Below are 24,876 nucleotides of genomic sequence, written 5' to 3' on the forward strand. Positions count from 1 at the left end.
CAGGTCTATCTTTGGAGTATTTATAACTTGTGATTTTTTGAAATGACTGAATTAGGAACTAGGATGCTTACTCTTTTTGGTTTGCCTGAAAACCAGTCCACAAGCTGATTGTCTCTTGGGAGAGGGAGGTGCCTTGCAAAAACAAAAAACAAAAAAACTTTCACATTAAGAATGTGCCTGAGGCTGCTTTACTCTGGAATAGTCTCAGATCTAAAATTTCCTCTACATAAAGTGGCATATGTAAGTTTTGCTTCACTGGGACGTTTAGGATATAAAACGTTGCCATTCTATTAGCTTGCTAATTATGTACCCACCTCTGATTTGACATCTCCTGAAGTGATAGGATCTGTCGTTCCAAAGGTGATAAACTTGAACATATACCAGAATCCGTGTTTTACTTGAAATTCTGCAGAATACCCAGATGGAGTGAAAAAATAATAGAAAGGGTTTTGTGCAATGACCAAAAGGTAAAACGCTGTTAAGTTTCAAGAATAAATACTTTCAACCCAAATAGCCCTCTGCTTGACTGTACATTATGGAATAGTAAACCTTAGGATTTTCAAAATTGGAGTCTAAACTTTCAGGGAGGTGGCTCCCAGATGGTAGCATTTGCTCTTTCCTAGCTAACCCTAGATACGGCAGCTCTTTAATGTACTTTAAAAAGCAAATATATATTACTAAGGACAAAAAAGTTATTTATAATTGCCTTGTCATAATTGTTAAGGTGTTCTAGAGCCATTTGCATACAATTTAATGTAATTTCATTCCATTCTATTGTTTACACAACAATTACTCAAAGATGACTGCAAAGGTAAAAGGAAAATAAAAGTGTATTATTGCACAAAGAGGTAGTGTCACATTGTTTCATTCCTCCTCTAGGCAGTGTCTGCATTGCTGCAGTGATATTTAGTGCTTTCATAAAATGCCTAGTGAGAATTAACTGGTGAAAAGTGCCCCGGAGGAAGACTAAGGCATCCATCAGGCATCCGTCCAGTCACAGAAAATCAGGTATGACAATTGCTTGATAAAAGAATGAAAGACAAACATTCACGCTCCATGTAGACAGTCTGTCTTTAAGTCAAAAACCACAGGGCTGCAGGGGACAAGTGAGAAGAATTCCTTCCAACTGCTAAGGCAGGAGTGGTTATAGGACTTGTCCAGGGCCTTTCAGAGCTTCCTGCAGAGCTGGCCTCCTAGGGCCCTGGCTTCCTGACATCCACTGCACAACTTGTGGCCAAAAAACAGTGTAAGAAAAGACCCTCATATTCTTCTCAGAATAAAACGTACATGAGGAACTGTAGCGCTCTCTTTTGCAATATAGTAAAGAATAATGCTATATTTTCTTTACGCCCATATTCCCATATGTTTCCTAATGGTATCTGAGTGAGCTTACATATATTTATATACCAAGATACAGACTTTCAAACACATAAACAAATTAGGATGAAGGGTCAGTAAGATTTGGCTAACAAGATGAATGCAAGTATGAAGTTAGGACACAAGTTCATGATGAGGTCCTGCACCATTGCTAGAGCAGCACACAGATTGGGATTAGAGCTTCCAACACAGCAACAGTGAAGAGGAACACTTTTCTTTTCTCTCAAGGAGAAACACGATTTTTCCTAGTACTAAACCCTGAGATGAAATTCTTCTTGGAAGTTTGAGTTATGTATTCAGAAACTTAAAAACTCTCAAAGCATTGATACATATATCGCAAGTTTTGAACACTTACTTACCCTTTCTAGTACTTTCTGTGGGGGCCCAGATGGGTAGGGTATATGATAGGAAATGCTGGTCAGCCAGGAGCTGAGTGTGATCCAAGCAGTTGCTCTCACTTGTGGTCTAGAAAGATAAAACACATTTAAAACTGAGTGGAATGAGTGGGCTACGTTTCCTTTAGGCAATGCTCTGTGACTGTTTCTCCTAATCAATCAGGCTTTTGATTAAACCTGACACATTGTGATTGTGCTCACTGGCAAAGACCTAAACTTCGCTAACACAGATATTTGGACAGCTTCACATGCTGTGACAAACAGGAGGGTTTACATTTCTTCGTAAAATCAAGGCACTCACATCTCATACCTAAATATATACAAAAACTGTCCCACATCCCATGTGTCTCTACTGTGGTCAACTTGCAAAGATCTAAAATAGAAGGAAGTTATCATTATCTTTTTTTTTTTTTTTGTGGTACGCGGGCCTCTCACTGTTGTGGCCTCTCCCATTGCGGAGCACAGGCTCTGGACGCACAGGCTCAGCGGCCATGGCTCACGGGCCCAGCTGCTCCACGGCATGTGGGATCTTCCCGGACTGGGGCACGAACCCGTGTCCCCTACATCGGCAGGTGGACTCTCAACCACTGCGCCACCAGGGAAGCCCCAATATATTGTTCTTGTATGAACAAAATGGTTTTCTGTATATAAGACAGCTTTTAGAGACACCTACAAATCGTGTGTGATGAAAACTTAATTTCTTTTTCCAAATAATTATCTGTGTAAAGTTATAAATTTCCCTATGTGTTGTTACATACATGCTGGTAAATATGGTCTATCTTCTTGCCTCTTCTTCATGTGGGAGTAGGGTGAAGTAGCAGTCTTTAGGGGAAGAGCCAAGAATTCTCTCAAAAAACAAATCTAGTCCCATATAGGATCCTAGCATGGGGAATTTTTATATCAGGATTTTCACTCATCTCAACAGTGCACCTGTGGTCTATTTTGTGTTGAGCAATATACCTTCCTGGTGAACCCTCCAAGTTAAATTGGTAAGCAGAATCTACAGTTAAGTAATTAAATTACAGAGATGATGAACATGAGCTAATTAACATTGGAGGACTTCTGCCCAGTTAGGATTTGCATTTGATAGTAAATAATCTTAGGTCTTCTTTTGCCTTAGAGGTGTATTTGATAAGAGAAGCTGTCACTTAGTGAGGCCCATTAAATTTGTGACAGTACAATCATACGATCAGTTTAAAATATTTATCCATTCATATAGCAGAGAGCATGCTTCTAGCTCATCCAAAAGTGGCTTTAGCCAATTATGATACAATTAAAGGAACTCAAATATATCCCCATTTTTCTGCTGCACACATTTATTGTCTAATTTGTTAGGAAATCCTAGCCCACTTCATACTCTCACCAGGACATTAAGGGGCAGGTTGGGTTTAAGTATAAGTGGTGTGCCAGGGTGGGTGGTACTAGAAACTACCCTTAGGGCCAGAATGTCCCAACCTAGAACTATGTAATGCTTTCTAGGGTTCTAAGTTTCAAGAGGTCTATTACTAGGCCAAATAGGCATAAACAACTGGTTTTCAAGTGACAGTTTCCATTGTATATTGGCATGAACTAAAATTTCAAGTAATGAGCTTTGATCATACGAGAGTGTTTCCTTTAAGCTGATGCAATACTTGCTAGAATTAGCTGCTTAGGATGTGCACTACCAAGAATGAGTAAAATATTTAATGCATATAAAGAGTGGAGACTGTAAAGGCATATTTTAAAAATATTAAGTGACTGACTCCCTCAGGGACCCTAGACACAATATCAACACCCAAAAACACCACATGAAAGGAGCTGGCACTCCACTGGAATAGACACGCCATAAAAAACAGTCAAAAGTACCTGTTTCCAGAAGGTCCCAGTGGTTGCCTCGGTGCTATTTTGCCACAGAGAAAAAGCGTGGTCCAATAACAGTGATGTTTCTTTACCTGTCTTCTTATACCTTGCTCAGCATGTATGGCTGGTTTGGGGACCTAAAAAAAAGGAGAAAAATTTGCACTGTTAGCATACCAGCTACTGTGCATCTATGTCAAACCAATGGATGCTAAGAAAGGTACATAAAACTTCCCCACATGAATTGTAGCATACAAAATGAGCATCATTGGCTGAAGAGGTTTGCTGAACCTGTATAATGCAGCTTATAACTCAAAGGGCAAGGAATATTATTTAAAATTACCATCTTATGCTATTATTTGAATTTGCTACAGAATGAAGACAGGTATTATTGTTTAGGTAAAATGTTCAGTAAACTAATGAGTCTATAATCTGGAAGAAGTAGGATAGCGCCCTTTAAAAAATGGTATAGAGGGCTTCCTTGGTGGTGCAGTGGTTAAGAATCAGCCTGCCAATGCAGGGGACATGGGTTCAATCCCTGGTCCAGGAAGATCCCACATGCCACGGAGCAACTAAACCCATGCACCACAACTACTGAGCCTGCGCTCTAGAGCCCGTGAGCCACAACCACTGAGCCTGCGTGCCACAACTACTGAAGCCTGTGCTCCGCAACGAGAAGCCACCGCAATGAGAAGCCCGTCACCGCAACTAGAGAAAGCCCGTAAGCAGCAGTGAAGACCCAACGCAGCCAAAAATTAAAAACTAAATTTTTTTTTAAATGGTATAAACAACACTCCAGTCCAACCTCCACCCAGATGGACAATTTGGTATTGAACGATTCTGGCAGCAGCGCTTAGATGTGTAAAGTAACATTACGTTCAAAATTAGCAGGTGCTCAGAGTGAGATTGAGTACATTCAGGTAGATTTTTCACATACAAAAGTAGTTTTCTTCTCTCTGCAAACTCTATGGGATTCTGAAGAAAGAAAGAAGTGAATTAAGAGGAGGAGATCAAGATGGCGGAGTAGGAGGATGCGGAGCTCACCTCCCCGCCATGAACACATCAGAAATACCTCTACATGTGGAGCAATTCTCACTAGAAACAAACTGGAGACTGGCAGAATGACTTATACAACCAAGGCTGTGAGAGAGATCCACACAGAGTCAGGCAGGAAGAGGGGAGAAGCAATCAGGTCAGGACCTGTGCCCCTGGGAGGGGACACAAAAGAGGAGGGGGATTACACAGCCTCAGAGATCGTCCCTGGGGAGTGAGGGGTCTGAACCACATATCAGGCACCCCATCCCTGGGGTCCAACACTGGGAGGAAAGATCCCCTTAGCAGGTTTGAAGGCCAAGGAGACTGACAGCAGGGCTGCCAGAAACCTAGACTACTCTTACGAAACGTGCATGCATGCTTACTCCCTCAACAAGGCAGTGGAAGCAGATTGAAATGACCCAGGACTTTGGCTGGTTTTCTGCAACTGCCCCATTGCAGGCCCAAGGCCAAGCTAGCACCCACCGTGGCCCCTCTTGCTCTGCAGAGCAGCTCCACACTAGGGCAAAGGCTGCTGTAGTTAAGTGCATAGCTGTCAGGGACAGAGTCTGCTCAGACCTGGCAAGGCATCCATCCTGGTATTCACAGGGGTGAAAGATCAGTGCTCTGACTGGTGCCGGGACCACCCCAGCGCACACTGTGGCCCCTCTTGCTCCACAGCACAGCTCCCCACTAAGGCAAAGGCTGCCGCTGCTGGGCAGAGTATACAGTCGTGGAGGATGGAACCAGCTTGGACCCAGCACTGTAGCTGAACAGGGTGAGGATGGCCATCACTGGCACTTGCAGAGGCAGCAGATTGGGAGTGATCTGGAGCTTTGGTGTGGAACAGTCAAAGCAATGGAACACCCCAGCTCACACCCTGGCCTGCACGGGACACCTACTCCCGCAATGCTCCCCTGCAGGGCAAAGGTGCCCATGCTGGGAGGGAAGAGAGCACACACTTAGAGGGAACATTACCTGACCCTCAGGGCTTCTGCTCCAGCAACTTTAGACCCGCCCCCTCCCTCGATAGGGTGATGTTGGCCACTGGGCAGAGGAGAAACCCCCTGTCACACCTGGCTCTAGCTCTAGCCCTCCCCCATCTCTGCCATCTCCATGTTCCACCTCCTAGCAAGGTGATAGCTGCCAGCACACCTGGAAGAGGAATGTGACTCATGCTCACTTCAGATCCAGCTCACCCACAAAAGCCACTGGGCACATGCAGACTGCATAAGGATACTCCCACACAAAGACACCCCGTCAGGACCAAGATAGGTAACTGTTTCATCTAATTTCATAGAGACAGAGAAAGATAAGCAAAATGAGAAGACAGAGGAGTTTGTTTCAAATAAAAGAACAAGAAAGAAAAAAACCTGAAAAAAAATGAATGGAACAGAGATTGGGGCTTCTCTGGTGGCGCAGTGGTTAAGAATCCACTGGCCACAGGGGACATGAGTTCAAGCCCTGATCTGGGAAGATCCCACATGCTGTGGAGCAGATAAGCCCATGTGCCACAACTACTGAGCCTGCGCTCTACAGCCGGCGAGCCAAAACTACTGAGCCCACATGCCTACAGCCTGTGCTCCACAATAAGCCACCGCAATGAGAAGCCCACGCACTGCAACAAAGAGTAGCCCCCACTCACCACAACTGGAGAAAGCCCACGCACAGCAACGAAGACCCAGTGCAGCCAAAAATAATTTAAAAAAAAAAATGAATGAAACATAAATGATTTACCGGATAAAGAGTTCAAAGCATTAATAATAAGATGCTAACTGAACTAGGGAAAAGAATAGATGAACACAGTGTGAATTATAACAAGGAACTAGAAAATAAAAAAGAACCAATCAGAACTGAAGTATATGATAACTGAAGTGAAAAACACACTAGAAGGAATTAACAGCAAACCAACTGATATAGAAGAACATATAAGTGATCTGGAAGATAAAATAGTGGAAATCACCCAATCAGGATTGCAAAAAGAAAACAAATTTTAAAAATGAAATCAGTTTAAGGAAACTCTGGGACAACATCATGTGTACCAACATTTGCATTATAGGGGTCCCAGAAGGAGAAGAGAGAGAAAAAGGGGTTGAAAATGTATTCAGTGAAATTATGGCTGAAAAGTTCCTGAATCTGAAGAAGGAAGTACATCCAGGTACAGGAAGCGGAGAGAGTCCCAAACAAGATGAATCCAAATAGATCCACACCTAGGCATCAAAATTAAAATGGCAAAAGTTAAAGAGAGAATTCTTAAGACAGCAATAGAAAAGCAAGGAGTCACATACAAGGGAACCCCCATAAGTCTATGAGATGATTTTTCTGCAGAAACATTGCAGACCAGATGGGAATGGCATGACATGTTTAAAGTGTGGAAAGGGAAAAACCAACAACCTAGGATAATCTCCTCAGCAAGATTATCATTCAGAATTGAAGGAGAGAGAGAGCTCATCAGTACTACACCAACCCTAAAAGAAATTTTGAAGGATCTTCTCTAAGTAGAAAAGAAAAGGCTATATAACAAGAAGTTAGAATCTATAGGAAAGGAAAAAATCCCACTAGTAAAGGCAAGCACATAGTAATGGCTGTGGATCAACCACTTTAATAAGCTAGTACAAAGACTGAAAAACAAAGAATTGTAAAATCAACTATAACTACAACAAACAGTTAAAACATAAAGATATGAAATATGACATCCAAAACACAAAATGGGGGGGAGGGGAGTAAAAAAAAGATCTTTTAGAAAGTATTTGAAATTCAGTGACTACCAGTTTAAAACAAATAGATATAGGTATAGGTCAACATGTATGAATTCCATAATAATCACAAATCAAAAATTTACAATAGATACACAAAACCTAAAGAGAAATGAACACTAAGATACCATTAAAGAAAATCATCAAACCACAAAGGAAGAAACAGAAAAAGAAAAGAACAGAGAAGAACTATAAAACAACCAGGAAACAATTAACAAAATGGCAATAAGTACATATGTATCTATAATCATTTTAATACAGCCACTATGGAGAACAGTATGGAGAGTCCTTAAAAAACTAAAACTAGAACTACCATAGGACCCAGAAATCCCACTACTGGGCATATACGCAGAGAAAACTATAATTCAAAAAGACACATGCACCCCAATGTTCATTGCAGCTCTATTTACAATAGCCAGGACATGGAAGCAACCTAAATGTCCATCGACAGATGAATGGTAAAGATGATGTGGCACATATATACAATGGAATATTAGCCATAAAAAGGAACAAAACTGGGTCATTTGTAGAGACGTGGATGAACATGGAGACTGTCAGACCGAGTGAAGTAACTCAGAAAAACAAATATTGTATATTAACGCGTATATGTGGAATCTGAAAAAATTGGTATAGATGATCTTATTTACAAAGTAGAAATAGAGACACAGACATAGAGAACAAACGTATGGATACCAAGGGGGAAAGTGGGGGAGGATGGGATTAATTGGGAGATTGGGATTGACATATATACACTAATATGTATAAAATAGATAACTAAGAAGAACCTGCTGTATAAAAACTAAAATTCAAAAATAAAATTTGTAAAATGAGGAAAAAAGACATAGAATGGCTGACCAGATTAAAAGACAAAATACATGTATATGCTGCTTACCAGAGAGTCACTTCAGAGCTAAAGGCACACACAGACTGAAAGTGAGAAGATGGAAAAATATATTTCATGCAAACGGAAATGACAAGAAAGCTGTGTCAGCAATACTCATATCAGGTAAAGTAGACTTTACAACAGAGTCTACAACAAAAGACAAAGGAGGGCATTATATAATAATAAAGGGATCAATACAAGAAGGGGATGAAACATTAGTTAATATATATGCACCTACTATAGGAGTACCTAAATATATAAAGCAAATGTTAACAGACATAAAGGGAGAAATTGACAATAATACAATAATTGTAGAGATTTTTAATACCCCACTTACATCAATGGATAGATCAACCAAACAGAAAAGCAATATGGAAACAGTAGTTTTAAATGACACATTAGACTAGTTGGACTCAGTAGATATTTATAGGACATTATATCCAAAAACAACAGAATACACAATCTTTTCAAGTGCATTTGGAATGTTCTCCAGGACATATCACATCCTATGCTACAAAACCAGTCTCAATAAATTTAAGACGATAGAAATTCTATCAAACAGTTTTTTCCTGACCACAGTGGTATGAAACTAAAAATCAATTACAGGAAGAAAAATGGGGAAAACACAAACACATCAAGACTAAACAACATGCTACTAAAATAGATAAACTAATAAGGACCTACTGCATAGCACAGGGAACTCTACTCAATACTCTGTAATGGCCTATTTGGGAAAAGAATCTAAAAATGAGTGGATGTATGTATATGTATAACTGATTCACTTTGCTATACACTTGAAACTAACACAACATTGTAAATCAACTATACTTCAAAAACAAACAAACAAACAAACACTAGTGGGTAAATGAAGAAATCAAAGAGGAAATAAGAAAATACCTCAAGACAAATGAAAGTAAAAGCACAACTTTCCAAAATCTATGGGGTGCAGCAAAAGCAGTTCTAAGTGGGAAGTTTATAGTGATAACAGGCCTACTTTAAGAAACAAGAAAAATTAGAAATAAACAACCTAACATCTAAAATAATTTATAAAAGAACAAAGCCCCAAGTCACCAGAAAGAAAATAATAAATTTCAAAGAGAAACTAAATAATATAGAGACAAAAAAGAAAGAAAAGAAAAGATCAGTGAAACCAAGAGCTGTGTTTTTTGGGGTTTTTTTTTTTTTTTTTTCGGTACGCGGGCCTCTCACCGTTGTGGCCTCTCCCGTTGCGGAGCACAGGCTCCGGACGCGCAGGCCCAGCGGCCATGGCTCATGGGCCCAGCCGCTCCACGGCATGTGGGATCTTCCCGGACCGGGGCACGAACCCGTGTCCCCTGCATCGGCAGGCGGACTCTCAATCACTGCACCACCAGGGAAGCCCTGGGGTTTTTTTTAAGACAAAATTGATAAGGTTTATCAAGTAAAACAGAGAGGATCCAAGTAAGTTAAGAAATAAAAGAGGAAAAAGAGAAAATATCACAAAGATACCAAAAAAAATAAGAATACTACAAACAGTTATATGCCAACACATTGGATAACCTAGGGAAAAAATGGGTAGATTTCTAGAACCATGCAATCTTCCAAGATTAAATCAGGAAGAAATAGACAATCTGAACAGATCAATCAATAGTAATGAAATTGAATTTTTAATTTTATAAAAACTCCCAGCAAACACAAGTCCAGGACCAGATGGCTTCACAGAGGAATTGTACCAAACATTCAGAAAAGAATTAATACCAATCTTTCTCAAACTCTTCCAAACACATTTTATGAGACCAGCATTACCCTGATACCAAAACCAGATAAGAATGCCACAAAAAAGGAAAATTACAGGTAAATATTCCTGATGAACATAGATGCAAAAGTCCTCAAAGAAATATTAAGCAAACTGAATTAAACAATACATTAAAAGGCTCATACACCGTTATCAAGTTGGATTTATCCGAAGGATACAAGGAAGGTTCAACCTCCACAAACCAGTCAATGTGACACACCACATTAACAAAAGATTAAAATCATATGATCATTTCAGTTGATGCAGAAAAAGCATTTGACCAAGTTCAACATCCATTTATGATAAAAACTCTCAACAAAGTGGGTAGAGTGGGAGCGTATCTCAACATAACAAAGGCCATAAAAGACAAGCCTACAGGTAACATCATACTCAAGGTGGAAAGCTGAAAGCTTTTTCTCTAAGATCAGGAACAAGAAAAGGATGTCTACTCGTCACTTTTATTCGATATAAGAGCACTTAGGCAGGAAAAGAAGAAATAAAAGGCATCCAAATTGGAAAGTAAGTAAAACTGTCACTATTTGCAGATGACATGATACTCTATATAAAAAAACCCTAAAGTTGCCACAAAAAAACTATTAGAATAAATGAATTCAGTAAAGTTGCAGGATACAAGATTGACATATAGAAATCTGTTGTTTTTCTATACACTAATAATGAACTTTCAGAGAAAGCAAAAAAACAGTCCAGTTTGAAATCACATGAAAAAAATAAAATACCTAGGAATATACTTAACCAAGGAAGTGAAAGGCCTATGCTCTGAAAATTATAAAACATTAGTGACAGAAGTTGAAGATGGTACAAAGAAATGGAAAGATATTTCGTGTTCATTGATTGGAAGAATTAATATTGTTAAATGTTCATAATACCCAAAGCAAATTACAGATTTAATGCAATATCTATTAAAATGCCCAGGACATTTTCACAGAACTAGAGAAAATAATCCTAAAATTTATATGGAACCACAAAAGACCACAAATATCCAAAGACATCTTGAGAAAAAGAACAAAACTGGAGGTATCACACTCCCAGACTTCAGACTACACTACAAAGCTACAGTAATTGAAACAGTTTGGTGCTGGCAAAAAAACAGACACATAGATCAAGGGGATAGGATAGAGAGCCCAGAAATAAACCCACACACTTAAGGTCAATCTACAATAAAGGAAGCAAGAATATTCAATGGAGAAAAGACAGTGGTGCTGGGAAAACTGGACAGCTATGTGTAAAAGAATGAAATTACAACATTTTCTCACATCATATACAAAAATAAACTCAAAATGGATTAAAGACCTAAATGTAAGACCAGGAACCATAAAACTCCTAGAAAAATACATAGAACAATCTTTGACATAAACAGTAATATTTCTGGATCTCTTTTTAAGGTGAAGGAAACAAAAACAAATAAACGGGACCTTGTTAAACTTGAGAGCTTTTGCACAGCAAAAGAAACCATCAACAAAATGAAAAGACAACCTAGTGAATGAGAGAAAAATTTCCAAATGACATGACTGACAAGGGGTTAATATCTAAACTATATATAAAGAGCCCATACAACTAAATATTAAAAAAAAAAATTAAAAGTAGGCAAAAGACCAGAATCGACATTTTTCTAAAGAAGATATACAGATGGCCAACAGGTACATGTAAAGATGCTCAACATTGCTAGTCAGAGAAATTCAAATCAAAATCACAATGTGATATCACCTCACAGCTGTCAGAGTGGCCATCATCCAAAAGTCTACAAATTACAAATTTTGGTGAGGATGTGGAGAAAAGGGAACCTTAATATACCATTGGTGGGACTATAAATTTGTGCAACCACTATGGAAAACAACATGGAGGTTCCTCAGAAAACTAAAAATAGAACTAACATATGATTCAGCAGTTCCACTCCTGGATGCATATCCAAAGAAAATAAAAACACTGATTTGAAAAGATACATGTTCATAGCAGCATTATTTAGAAATAGCCAAGATATGGAAGCAACCTAAGTGTCCATCAATAGTTGAATGGATAAATGGAATATTACTCAGCCATGAAAAAGTGAAATTTTGCCATTTGCAACTTGGATATGGCATTTGCAATAACACAGATGCATCTGGAGGGTATTATGCTTAGTGAAATAAGTCAGACAGAGAAAGACAGATACTGTATGTTATTACTTATATACGGAATCTAAAGAATAAAACAGATGAATGAATATAACAAAACAGAAATAGACTCACAGATATAGGGAACAAACTAGTGGTTACCACTGGGGAGAGAGAAGGCAGGAGGAGCAAAATAGGGGTAGGGGATTAAGAGGTACAAATAAATACTATGTATAAACTAAAATAAGCTACAAAGATATGTTGTACAGCACAGGGAATACAGCCAATATTTTATAATGACTTTAAATGGAGTACAACCTATAAAAATATTGAATCACTATGTTGTACACCTGAAACTAATATTGTAAATCAACTATACTTCAATAAAAATGTAAGTGAGCATATCACATACTGGGTTGCCAATGCTATTCTTGCATATTTTGGAGAAAGCCTGAATTCGGATTCCACACTCTTATTTTCCCATTCTAGAATATTGTATGAAGCTTGGTCATATAATCAAATTTGATTCACACATTAGTCCTGTGATAAAGTGCATTTGTACACTGAGAAACAATGTAAGATCTATTTTTTATTGTGGGCTGTAGCCACAAAGTTAACACCCACTGTTTTAAGCTATTTTAAATGTTTGTTCTTGATGTTACTTGCAGCCAAAAGCAATCACTCTGATAAGCACTTTATATCATCTCACTTAATCTTAAACAACTATTGATTAGGTTTTAGTGAAATAAGTCAGACAGAGAAAAATATGTTAATCATAATCTTAAACAACTCTATTGATTAAACTTAATTTTAAACATCTCACTTAATCTTAAACAACTCTATTGATTAGGTTTTAATACCCCATCTTAAAGATGAGAAAACTAAGGCTCAGAAATACTAAGTTGCCCAAGATAATACAGTAAGTATTGGAATATAAAGCAGGAATTTGAATAGAGGTATATCTGGTTCTAAAGCCCACTTTCTTCATCGCTATATCAGACAACCTCCCTACATAATACGAGAGCGCCTTTATTGCAGGTTTGCTCTGGCCCAGGCACTAAACCAAAGAGTTTTCCCACCTTACCTTGCTTAAGCCATGCAAGAGCTCTAGGAAATCAGTTTCATTATCCGCCTTTTATAAATGAGGAAATAAATGTACCAAGATCTTCAGTAACCTCTCCAAGGTCAGCCAGGTGGTAAGTGACAGAGGGGAGTTGAACCCAAGTCTGTCCGACTCCAAAGCATTCTCACTATATCCCTTAGAGAGATGCCTAAGGGCAAATTCAGATTTTGTGGGTCCTGAAGTGTATACACTTTGGAGTAGGAAACTCTTAAGTTTTGTGTGCAAAATCATTCATGGAAAATTAGGTACTGAGTCACACAAAGGGACCTGAAGATTATTCCTGGTAATTCTGCCCCTGAGCCATAGATGTTGCACTTGATTTACATTCATGATTTGTACTATAACTAACTTTTATGTTCATCAGAACCTTTTGTGGTGTGGCTTCCGAATCCAGGAAGGTAAGTAATTTTCCCAGGATCAAAGAATCAGAAATAGTTGTTTGAGAAGGGACAGTTTCAGTTTGATTTTTATCTTAAAGTCTTTAAAAACCCAAAATAAGAAAACAAATTACATTCTTTTTACATTAATAAAATATCAAAACCAAAATGGCTTCTGCTCAGGCTTTGTTGCTGACTGTCAGCATGACCTCACCCAAGTTCTATTCCACTAAGCCTCAGTCTACTCAATTTTATTTATTTATTTGTTTATTTACTTATTTTTGGCTGCTTTGGGTCTTCGTTGCTGCACATGGGCTTTCTCTAGTTGTGGTGAGTGGGGGCTACTCTTCATTGCGGTGCGCAGGCTTTTCTCATTGCGGTGGCTTCTCTTGTTGCAGAGCACAGGCCCTAGGCGCCGGGCTTCAGTAGTTGTTGCATGAGGGCTCAGTAGTTGTGGCTTGTGAGCTCTAGAGTGCAGGCTCAGTAGCTGTGGTGCATGGGCTTAGCTGCTCTGCAGCATGTGGGATCTTCCCAGACCAGGGCTCGAACCCGTGTCCTCTGCATTGGCAGGCAGATTCTTAACCACTGCGCCACCAGGGAAGTCCCTACTCAATTTTAGATTGAGGGGAATTAATTAGTTAATCATTAACTTTGAACATTCTAGGGACCTAATTGAGGCGAGGAACGAATAAACCGCTTGCTGCTTGACTGAACTGGCCATCCATTCAGCTGTAACAGTTGAGCTGTTGGTGGAATTGGGTTTTCAACATTCTAATCAGCTAATTAGGATCTTTTGTTACAGCAAAGAGTCGTGTAGGGAGTCAGGACTCACCTACTGGAAGTTACAAGGATGGTATGTTAATGAAGTTGATTGTGGTGATTATTTCATGACGTATGTGTATATCAAAAACGTCAAGTTGTACCCCTTAAATATACACAATTTTTATTTGTCAATTACACCTCCATAAAGCTGGGGAGCAAAAAAAGAGGTGGAGGGTCATTGTTCTACAACGCAGCTTTAATGCTTTCTGATTCTTCCCCCGGAGCCTCTTGAGAGCTGATGGGTGGGAAGAGAGCTGGTGGGAAGGAGACAGCACAATCTTCAGGCTGCAGGAAGCATCACTGAGCTCTGGGCACTTTATCTTCATAAGTATTTTCTCTGAATGTTATATTAGCCAGTGGACATGGTCTTAAAATATTTTAAATATCTACATTTCTGGAGCTATACCCTAAGCACACAGCACTCCGCAGGGGCCATTCCTCCAAGCCCTTTCTTTCTCCACAGAGCTCCCCTTACAGGAAAAGAGGCAGGACGTATGGTGGAAGGAGAGGCAGGGAGGGAGACACCTAACAAATGATCCCAACCACACACCCTGCCAACCCTGAATAACAACAGCCATGGCATCCTTACTGATCCCAGGATCTAAGTCAAAACCAAAGTCTTGAAATTGCATATTCCTAATATTTCTAACATGTTTGTTCTCTGAATAGTTAATATTAAAATTATTAAAAATAGTTACCATTACCTAAAATAGTAACCCAAGTAACCATATTCTAGGTGCTTTTCATACATATTATATCTTCATCTTATAACTATGCCAAGTAGGTATGCCTATGTCCAATTTACAGATAAAAGAAATGAAATTCAGAGAAGTTAAGTAACTTATCCAAGGTCAACAGCTAGTAAACGGCAGTGCCAGAATTTGAACTTGCCTGTATCTTCCTACCACATCACTTTGCCTCTCAGTTAAATCTGCATTTTTCCCTGTATTGCTTAAAATGTTATTTGATTGCCTTTCAATCCAGTAGATTATAAGTTTCTTACAGGGGCTGTTTCAACTGAAGCTTGTAATATTAAATTGTCTGGTACAATTTACACTCAATATGTGTTGGAAAATCCAAAAAAAAAAGTCCATCAGGAGAAATATATTGTTGAAAACCAATGACTGCAGTCAGACCAGCAAAGAATCCAAGCTATAAAAAGTACGAATGGTAGTTGCAGGCTGATCAAGAAAAGGACAGTCTGGCTGGGAAGTAGCATTTTCAGCTGTTCCTCTATGTTGGCAGCCTTTCAAAGCCACACAACCGTTAAATGCATTAGTATAAGGAAGACTGTGATGACACCACAGTCAGCTGTGCAAAATGAATCTAAGAGTGATTGACAGATAAGTAGAATTGAAGTAGCAAATTGCTAAGAAGATCAGCCCAGAACTGTGAAACATAAAATGATACTTCAGTGTGGGTTAAAAGAGAAAGAGTTGACTTGTCCATCACTAGAGCCACTTTGGGAGATCAGTCAAGTATTTCTTGAACTTCTCAGAACCAGCAGGGATATTTATACTGAATAAGGTTAAACTTCTCCTTGAAGTGTCACCTGGACAATGCTCACTACCATACAAAGACGACCTTTGAGTCTAACTCACTTCTGTCTCCTGTATATAGCTCTTTCCCTTCATCAGGAAGATAGGAGACTGGTTAGGAGACTCTACCATATTATATTGTTGGGCTCTATATGGTAGAGCTTTTGTATTGTTGAGCTACGGTAGAGCTATTATATTGTTGGGCTCTATATGGGCTCTATATGGTAGAGCTCTGTAAATTTCAGGAAATAGTTTGGGATTGCCTCTGAAAAAGAGTCTCATCAGTGACTGGGCTCCATTTGTACAAGGAGACTTTGCATTTGCTCATGGTAGACATGGCTAATCAATCACAGTTATCTTCATTGAGCCTCAGTATTTTTCAACACAGCAATTCAGACAACCCCGACTAATTAGGCACTTGTGAAGTGAGCTAAGCCATGAAAACAAGAGCCTCATGCCTATTTTATTAACAACTTTACACACAAGACTTAGCGTAATTATGCAATAATTGTTGAATGAATGAATGTCATGGCTGACTTATACCAATTCTCTCAAATTTAGACTCATTGAATATACTTCTTAAAAGATCACAGGACTTCGGAATCATCTAATCTAATCTCCTGGCAATCATCCTTGGAACCCAAGCTTTCTAACTCCCAGCATTGTATTTCTTATACTCTATATAAAAAGAATTTCCCTTATTATTAAAGGAGAAAGAGCTTGAAAACAGGAGACCAGACAGTTTTCTGAGTGGGCCAGGGTTTGTGTTTTTGAAGGTTTTAATCAGAGAGAATACGTTAAATGTAAGGTGATACCCAAAATATGACCCCCAGAAACTCCTGGTCTGGAATAAGCACATAAGTACACAGGGACGTAATTTGATAAAGTTTCACCAAATCACCTTGAAGCTTTTAGTTGCAGAGAAACGATTAATTTTTCAACAATGACTGAGCAAGGGAAAGTTCCCTACACCCATGTTCTGTGTTGAAGACTGTTGAGGCTTTGAATTCATTCCTTATCCTTGAGTTTGCAGCTGATGACGATGAGGTGGCCGTATTTGGAAAGCCAACCTCAAAGGAGCCCATTGACCAAAGCCAGTCCAAAATGAGGAAAGAGAGCCAAGTACTCATCTGTGATGACTTTTTCCTCAAACACATTATTCAAAGAGCAGCATTTTGTCCACCTAGCTCAGAACACATGAGGATGAAAGTGTCGATTTCAATATTTTTTCAACTTCCTTTTCTTATATGGATATAAAGCTCTTATTACCTTCTACTGATCTTGAGAAGATAGTTACTGGTCTACAAAAAAAGTTCTTCCATACAAGTTGAATCCTCTGTCTCCCTTTCCCCATTCGTGTTTTGTTCCAAAGACCCCCTTGCTGTCCTGGGAGTAGAAGTGGAGAGCTAAGGATCCTTCAGCTGCCTGAAGATGATGGTTCCCATCATCTCTATGACCTCATCTCTTACTATCCTCCTCTATGCTCTCTTGACTTCAGCCACATTGGCCTCCCTGCTATTTGTTCCTTTAACACACCAGGCACTGCTTTATCCATTCCTTCAGAGACAGGGTTCTCCCAGACCCCCTTGGCTAATTCTCTCTTCCTCTCTAAGTCTTTGCATAAATGTTACTTACTAATGAGGCCTCCCCGAACTCCACATTTAAAATTACAACCTTCAACCCAATTACCTGGCACTCTTAATCCCCCTTGCTCTGCTACTTTTTTCCCCAAAGCACGTATCACCCTCTAACAGTCTATAAAATGTACTTATTAGGTCTAGTATATATTCTCTCATTCTGCCCTCCAAGGTTAAAGATCTTTGTTTACTAATGCATTTAAAACTCCCAGAACAGTAATGATATTATAGGTTCGCAAATACTTGTTGATGAATAAACGAATGAATTCTTAAGAAAAAACTTAGGAAAAGCTGTGAAACAACAGCAACAGCTCAGAGAAGCTAACCAAGGGAGCTCCATCTGGAGCTTTTTATGTTCTCTTTCCACTCAGCCTGAAATTTTACCAATTATAGATTTATTTGACATAAGGGATATTATCTTTTATTTAACATCTTTATTGGAGTATAATTGCTTTACAATGGTGTGTTAGTTTCTGCTTTATAACAAAGTGAACTAGCTATACGTACACATATGTCCCCATATCTCCTCCCTCTTGCGTCTCCCTCCCACCCTCCCTATCCCACCCCTCTAGGTGGTCACAAAGCACCGAGCTGATCTGTGCCATGCGGCTGCTTCCCACTAGCTATCCACCCTACGTTTGGTAGTGTATATATGTCCATGCCACTCTCTCACTTCGTCCCAGCTTACCCTTCCCCCTCCCTGTGTCCTCAAGTCCATTCTCTACGTCTGTGTCTTTATTCCTGTCCTGCCCCTAGGTTCTTCAGAACCATTTTTTTTTTCTTTGTTAGATTCCATATAAGGGATATTATCTTTTAAAATGCAAATACTGTGGTGTTCATGCTAAGGACTGTCAGTTACTAATACATTATTGTGAATCAGTTTGAGTTCAGTCACTCTCTCCCAGTTTCTAATGGAGACCAGCTTCCCGATGAGGACAAGAATGGTAGAGGAAGCTAGGACATTTTGGAACACAATGACTTTAGGGAGTATGGAAGCCCTCGGTGGGCACCAAAGTGGGTAGGTTTAAGGCAGTATAATAGGGCTCAGCCTCTAGGGATGGGAATCCACATTTACGTATTAATGTTTAGTTTCTGTGATGATCTTTTCAAAAATCCCTCGAAGAAAAGTTGTTTAGATCAATGACCTCTTCCCTTAAATCAGTAAGTTCTGTTGGCCAAGTAGAGCCTACTTCCCAAAATGTGCCCAGCAGGAGCTTGTTTAAAGGAATAAATGGGAACAGGGATGGTCATTTGGTTTCCTGGATCTCTCACTGTGTCTCTCGCCAAGAGGCTAAAAATGCTTATCAGATTTGCTTCATCTAGAAAGAATGGTTCTGTGTTTCCCTTGCAGCTCTCTACAGGCTGGTCCAGCTGATTAGCTATCCAGATTTCACCGCCCAACATTGCGGCACTTCTATAATTTATTTGGCTGCCGTGAATAACATAAACATTATAGCCTACACAAACTTCACTTTATGGGTATTTTATGGCTGTTAGATGGTTGACAGTCAAGCTGTTTTCAGAGTCAACACATCAGTCCGTGGTGTCCAGGGGTTTCAGAACCAATCAAAGATCTGAACCAAACAACTTTGGGATAATGGTTGAGGGGCTGTGTGGGGTTGGTATAAGCCGTGGTGTATTGAACTCAAGCTTAAAAGTTTGTGGCCATTAAAGTTATTCATATTCTAAGGCTGCAGAAGCTTAATGAAATCATTTTCCTCCCATCTCTCCTGGATACCAAATGATTATTTGTAGTGCAATTTGAGATTTGAGAAAACAAGAAAGGATAGGATGAGAAAGCTATTGACTCTCAAGGCATTGTGTCCCTGTGAGTCAAATGGAGGGATGTCTTTACAGAAAAGCTGAAAATTCCTCTGCAGATTCTTCTGGATTAAAAGTCTTCTACAATAAATAATATTTACGGAATATTATTCCAGCTGCCATTTATGGAATGTGTACTCCTTGTCAAGCACTGTATATGTAAGGTTGCATTTGATCCTCATGATAGCTCCCTAGAGATGGCTGTTATCTTTGTTCTACAGATGAAAACAAATATCTCATTGGATATCTGCCCAGGCTCCCAAAATAAGGAAGGGGCAGAATCAGAGCCCAAATGAGTGGCTGAGCTAACATGCATGTGCTTCCTCACTTCATTACACTGTCCCCACAGAGGAACCATGAAGGGTATCTGGGTCTCTTGGCACTGTCTAGAGAGAGGATTTCAAGATAGTTGTTTTACACTAGAAATTTCCCCCATTAGAGCATGGAGTCAGCTTTCAGATTGAGAATTCCCTTCATCTTTGTCTTCTTATCAAGCCCTCTGACAAGAAGAGTGGTGTGGACCCCACCTCTTCCTCCCACCTGGGCAACCAGCTGCCCACAGGAAACATACATTCTTCTCTGCTGCTCAGTGCCATAAGCTTCACATGGAGAGGGCTGCAGGTTATACCTGGAGAGTGAAGGCATCAAGAGGGCGACATAGGTCATCCCTGACTGTGCTCCCCGTCACAAGAACAACAACTCTTCGTGAACAAGACAGCACTAAGGGAATCCTAGAACATGGGGGTGAGGCTGAAGCACCCTCCTCCACCACAGAGACCAAGAGATACTGCATTAGAAGGATAAGAGAAGCAGTTACACATGACTGCATTGCCTCTCTCTCGGGCCAGCCCAGCACCCTGCTGAGAAGTCTCCCTGGTGCCTTTGATTCCTCCAATGGGAAAAGAGCACAGGGGTTTCAACCCTCTCTCCCAACACTGCGGGTCACTTTGTGGGAGCCCCTACTCTGGTCTACCCCTTGCGGACTGCAGGGGAATCACTGGGAATCTGAAACTATGATAGAGAAGGGGGAGGGGACTCACAACAACCAGCACTTGGATCTTGGCAGATGGAGCTCATTATCAACCAGCAACTTTGATCACCTGTAGACCCAAGTTGGTGGTCCACTCTGACCAGGGAACCCACTGGGAGGCAGATCTGCCTGCCTCTAGGTCCTCAAATGAGGAATTTTACCATTCGTACAGTCTGGTTTGCCTACACCCATGAAAAAAACCGAGTCATAGCCCCACTCACTGGGGAGAGTGTTGCCTGACCCCATCTGGCCAGAGGGGTTGGTAAGAGCACCTAGGAGCTGGGTAGCCCAGCACTGCTCTAGCTGAGAGGTGAGTGGGAGCCAACTGCCCACAGAGCAAAGCCAATACAGGGAGTTCTTCCACTACGCCCAGGCAGAGGATTCATTCATAGCCAAGGCTGAGGGTGGCTCAACCCCTCGCAACCAGAAAGCCTGCTTGGAAAAAACTGGAGAGGCCTGGAGTGGCCCCTCTCTCTTCCGCCAGACAAGGGAATGGAAACACAGCAGCCCTACCTGCTGTAGAAGGTGTTTCCTGGTCCCATCTGTCAAGAAGGGCTGGTGAGAACACCTGGAGCCTGCATAACCCAGCAAAGTTTGCGCTAAGGGACTGGGAGGCATAGCCAATAATGTGCAGAGCAGAGCCAGTGGCCCTTTTTGGCCAGGGAACTTGGGGCATGGGTTGGCTTAAGGCAACAAATAAAGAGTTTTACCAGTTTTAGAGCTGCTATTCCAATGCTCCTGGGCAGGGAAACAAATTCATAGCCCCACTCATTGCTGAATACCACTCATTGCCTTCAGCCTGCCTAACCAGGAACCTAACTAGAGCACATGGGATGCAGTGTAGCCCATCCAACAGGCCTGTTTACACTGACACTTGAACAGAGAGCATAGCTCATGGCTTTCCCTGTCTGCAGGACAAAACTGGTGACCTAACCTGACCAGGGAATTAAGTGTACATTCTTGCCTGACATGGGTCTCCAAACAATGTGTGTTAGAGGCCCTGGGCCCCATCCTACTGCCCTGCCATAGCAAGGAAGCTAATTTATAGCCCTATCTACTACTGAATATAGTAGTCAGTCCCAACGATCTAGAAAGCCTGACCAGAGAATCCAGGCAAACATGGAGCCCATTCTATAACCTCACTTGAGAACCAAGCCAGCAGTACTCAACTAATAGGTCCCCATCCCCAGTCAAAGAGCTTGAACAGTTGCCTTGCCCCCAAATAAACCATAATAGCAGGTCCCACCTGCCCAAGAGTATTACCAGCAGACACACCCACAACCCAAACTGAGCTGACTAGTGAAAATCTGTCTCTGTCAATGCAAACCTCTAATGTCTAATTACTCAAATGTGCAGCTAATGACATAAGGATTCAAGGGTCACAAAAAATCATGTAAACATGACATCAAAGGAAACAAGTAAAGCTCCAACAACTGCTGCGAAAGAAATGGAGATCTATGAACTTTCAAAGAATTCAGAATAATCCTTTTTTTGTTTGTTTCTTGTTTTTTTTAACATCTTTATTGGAGTATAATTGCTTTACAATGGTGTGTTAGTTTCTGCTTTATAACAAAGTGAATCAGTTATACATATGTTCCCATATCTCTTTCCTCTTGCGTCTCCCTCCCTCCCGCCCTCCCTATCCCACCTCTCTAGGTGGTCACAAAGCACTGAGCTGATCTCCCTGTGCTATGCGGCTGCTTCCCACTAGCTATCTATTTTACGTTTGGTAGTGTATATATGTCCATGCCACTCTCTCACTTTGTCACAGATTACCCTTCCCCCTCCCCATATCCTCAAGTCCATTCTCTAGTAGGTCTGTGTCTTTATTCCTGTCTTATCCCTAGGTTCTTCGTGACCTTTTTTATTTTTTGCGAACTATAAGAACATGCAGACAGACAACTAAGCAAAATAAGAAAAAAAATGCATGAACAAAACAAGAAGCTGGGCAAAGAAGTAGAAACCATTAAAAAAAAAAAAAACCCAACAGAAACCCTACAGTTGAAAAATATAATAACTAAACTGAAGAATACAATAAAAAGTTTAAAAAGCAAACTTGAAAATGCAGAACTAGTGAAATAGAGGACAAGGAATTTGAAATTACCTTATCAGAGGAACAAAAAGAAAAATAAAAAAGATGAAGAAAGCCTAAAAGACATATAGGACACAACTGAAAAAACAATATTCACATTATGGGATTTCCAGAAGGTTAAAAGGACAGAACGTATATTTAAAGTAATAACAGCTGAAAACTTCCCAAACCTAGAACCAGAAGCTGGAAGCCTCAGCATGAGATAAGTCCTGAAAACCAATTGGACTGGAGGTCAGTGACACCTACCAGACCACCCACAGTAGTTAGTCTGCCACAAGAGAAGGACCCATGTAGCCCACATAGGGGATATCCCTAGAGCATATACCTCTGGTGACCAGAGGGGAGTGTGCAACTGGTATGTAGCCTACCAGCTACATACATCCTTTTTATAGGATGTCTCCTATGAAAGGCCACTTCTCCGAGGTCAGGAAATGTAAACCTACCAGATATATAGAAATAAAAACAGCAATTAGGCAAAATGAGGTAACAGAGGAACATGTTTCAAACGAAGGAACAAGATAAAACCCCAGAACAATAACTAAGTGAAGTGGAAATAGGCAATCTACTCAATAGAGAGTTCAAGGCAATGATCATAAAAGATCAAAGAGCTTGAGAGAAGAATGGATGAACAGAGTGAGAAGTTAGAAGTTTTTAAACAGAGTTAGAAAATATAAAGAAGAACCAAACAGAGATGAATAATACAATAACTGAAATGAGAAGTACACTAGAAGGAATCCACAGTAGATTAAATGATACAGAGGAATGGATCAGTGAGCTGGAAGAGGGAGTAATGGAAATCACTGAAGCCAAACAGAAAAAAGAAAAAAGAATAAAAAGAAATGAGGACAGCTTAAGAGACCTTTGGGACAACATCAAGCGTACTAACACTTGCGTTGTAGGGGTCCCAGAAAGAAAAAAGAGAGGCGCAGAGAATATATTTGAAGACGTAATAGCTGAAAACTTCCCTAACCTAGGGAAGGAAATAGGCATTCAGGTCCAGAAAGCAGAGAGAGTCCCAAACAGAATCAAGCCAAAGAGGAACATACACAGACACATTGTAAAAAATTAAAGATAAAGACAGACTATTAACAGCAGCAGGGAAAAGCAACCAAGTTATATATAAGGGAACTCCCATAAGGCTATCAGATGACTTTTCATCACAAACTCAGTACTCCAGAAGGGAATGGCATGATATATTTAAAGTAATGAAAAGGAAAAACCTACAACCAAGAATACTCTACCCAGCCAGACTTTAAGACTTGAAGGAGAGATCAAAGTTTTACAGGCAAGATAAAGCTAAAAGAATTTATCACTACTAAATCAGCTTTATAAGAAATATTAAAGGGACTTCTCTAGGCAAAAAAAAAAAGGACACAACTAGAAACATGAAAATTACAAAGGAAAAAGCCCATTGGTAAAGGCAAATATACAGTAAAAGGTTATAAATTAACCACATACAAAGCTAGTAGGAAAGTTAAGAGACAAAAGCAGTAAACACCATCTACACATCTGCAATAAGTAGTTAAGGAATACACAAGACAAAATGATGTCGGGAATTCCCTGGAGGTCCAGTGGTTAGGACTCCGCATGTTCACTGCTGGGGCCTGGGTTCAACCCCTGGTTGGGGAACTAAGATCCCGCAAGCTGCCTGCAGCGCAGCCAAGAAAAAACCAAAACAAAACAGAAAGATGTAAAATATTATGTCAAAAACATTCATGGAGGAAGGGGAGTAAAAATGCAGGGTTGTTAAAAGGCCTTTGAAATTGAGAGATATGCAATTTAAAATAATCATGTGTGTATTAAACCTCATGGTAATCACATACCAAAAGTCTATAATACAGAAAAGATAAAGGAATCCAAACATAACACTAGAGGTACCGTAGTCATCATATCACAAGGGAAGAGAACAAAAGAAGAAACAGACAAAAAAGAACAACCCCCAAACAATGAGCAAAATGGTAATAAGTACATGCTTATCAATAATTACTTTAAATGGACTAAATGCTTCAATCAAAGGAAAGAGTGGCTGAATGGATACAAAGACAAAACCCATATATGTGCTGCCTACAAGAAACTCACATCAGATCGGAAGACATACAGACTGAAAGCAAAGGGATGGAAAAACGTATTTCATGCAAATGGAAATCAGAAGAATGCTGGGGTAGCAATACTTATCAGACAAAATAGACTTTAAAACAAAGACTGTAACAAGAGACAAAGAAGGACATTACATAATGATCAAAGGATCAATACAATGAGATATAACAATTAC

At 40.0% G+C, this 24,876-nt stretch overlaps 1 pseudogene; it reads left to right on the forward strand.

The window, feature by feature from the left end:
• Positions 1-24,876, forward strand: part of LOC141279182 (lathosterol oxidase pseudogene) — a 31,724-nt pseudogene continuing 6,848 nt past the window's right edge.

This window comes from Tursiops truncatus, chromosome 7 (genome assembly GCF_011762595.2).
Source record: "Tursiops truncatus isolate mTurTru1 chromosome 7, mTurTru1.mat.Y, whole genome shotgun sequence".
In the NCBI taxonomy this organism is placed as follows: Eukaryota; Metazoa; Chordata; class Mammalia; order Artiodactyla; family Delphinidae; genus Tursiops; species Tursiops truncatus.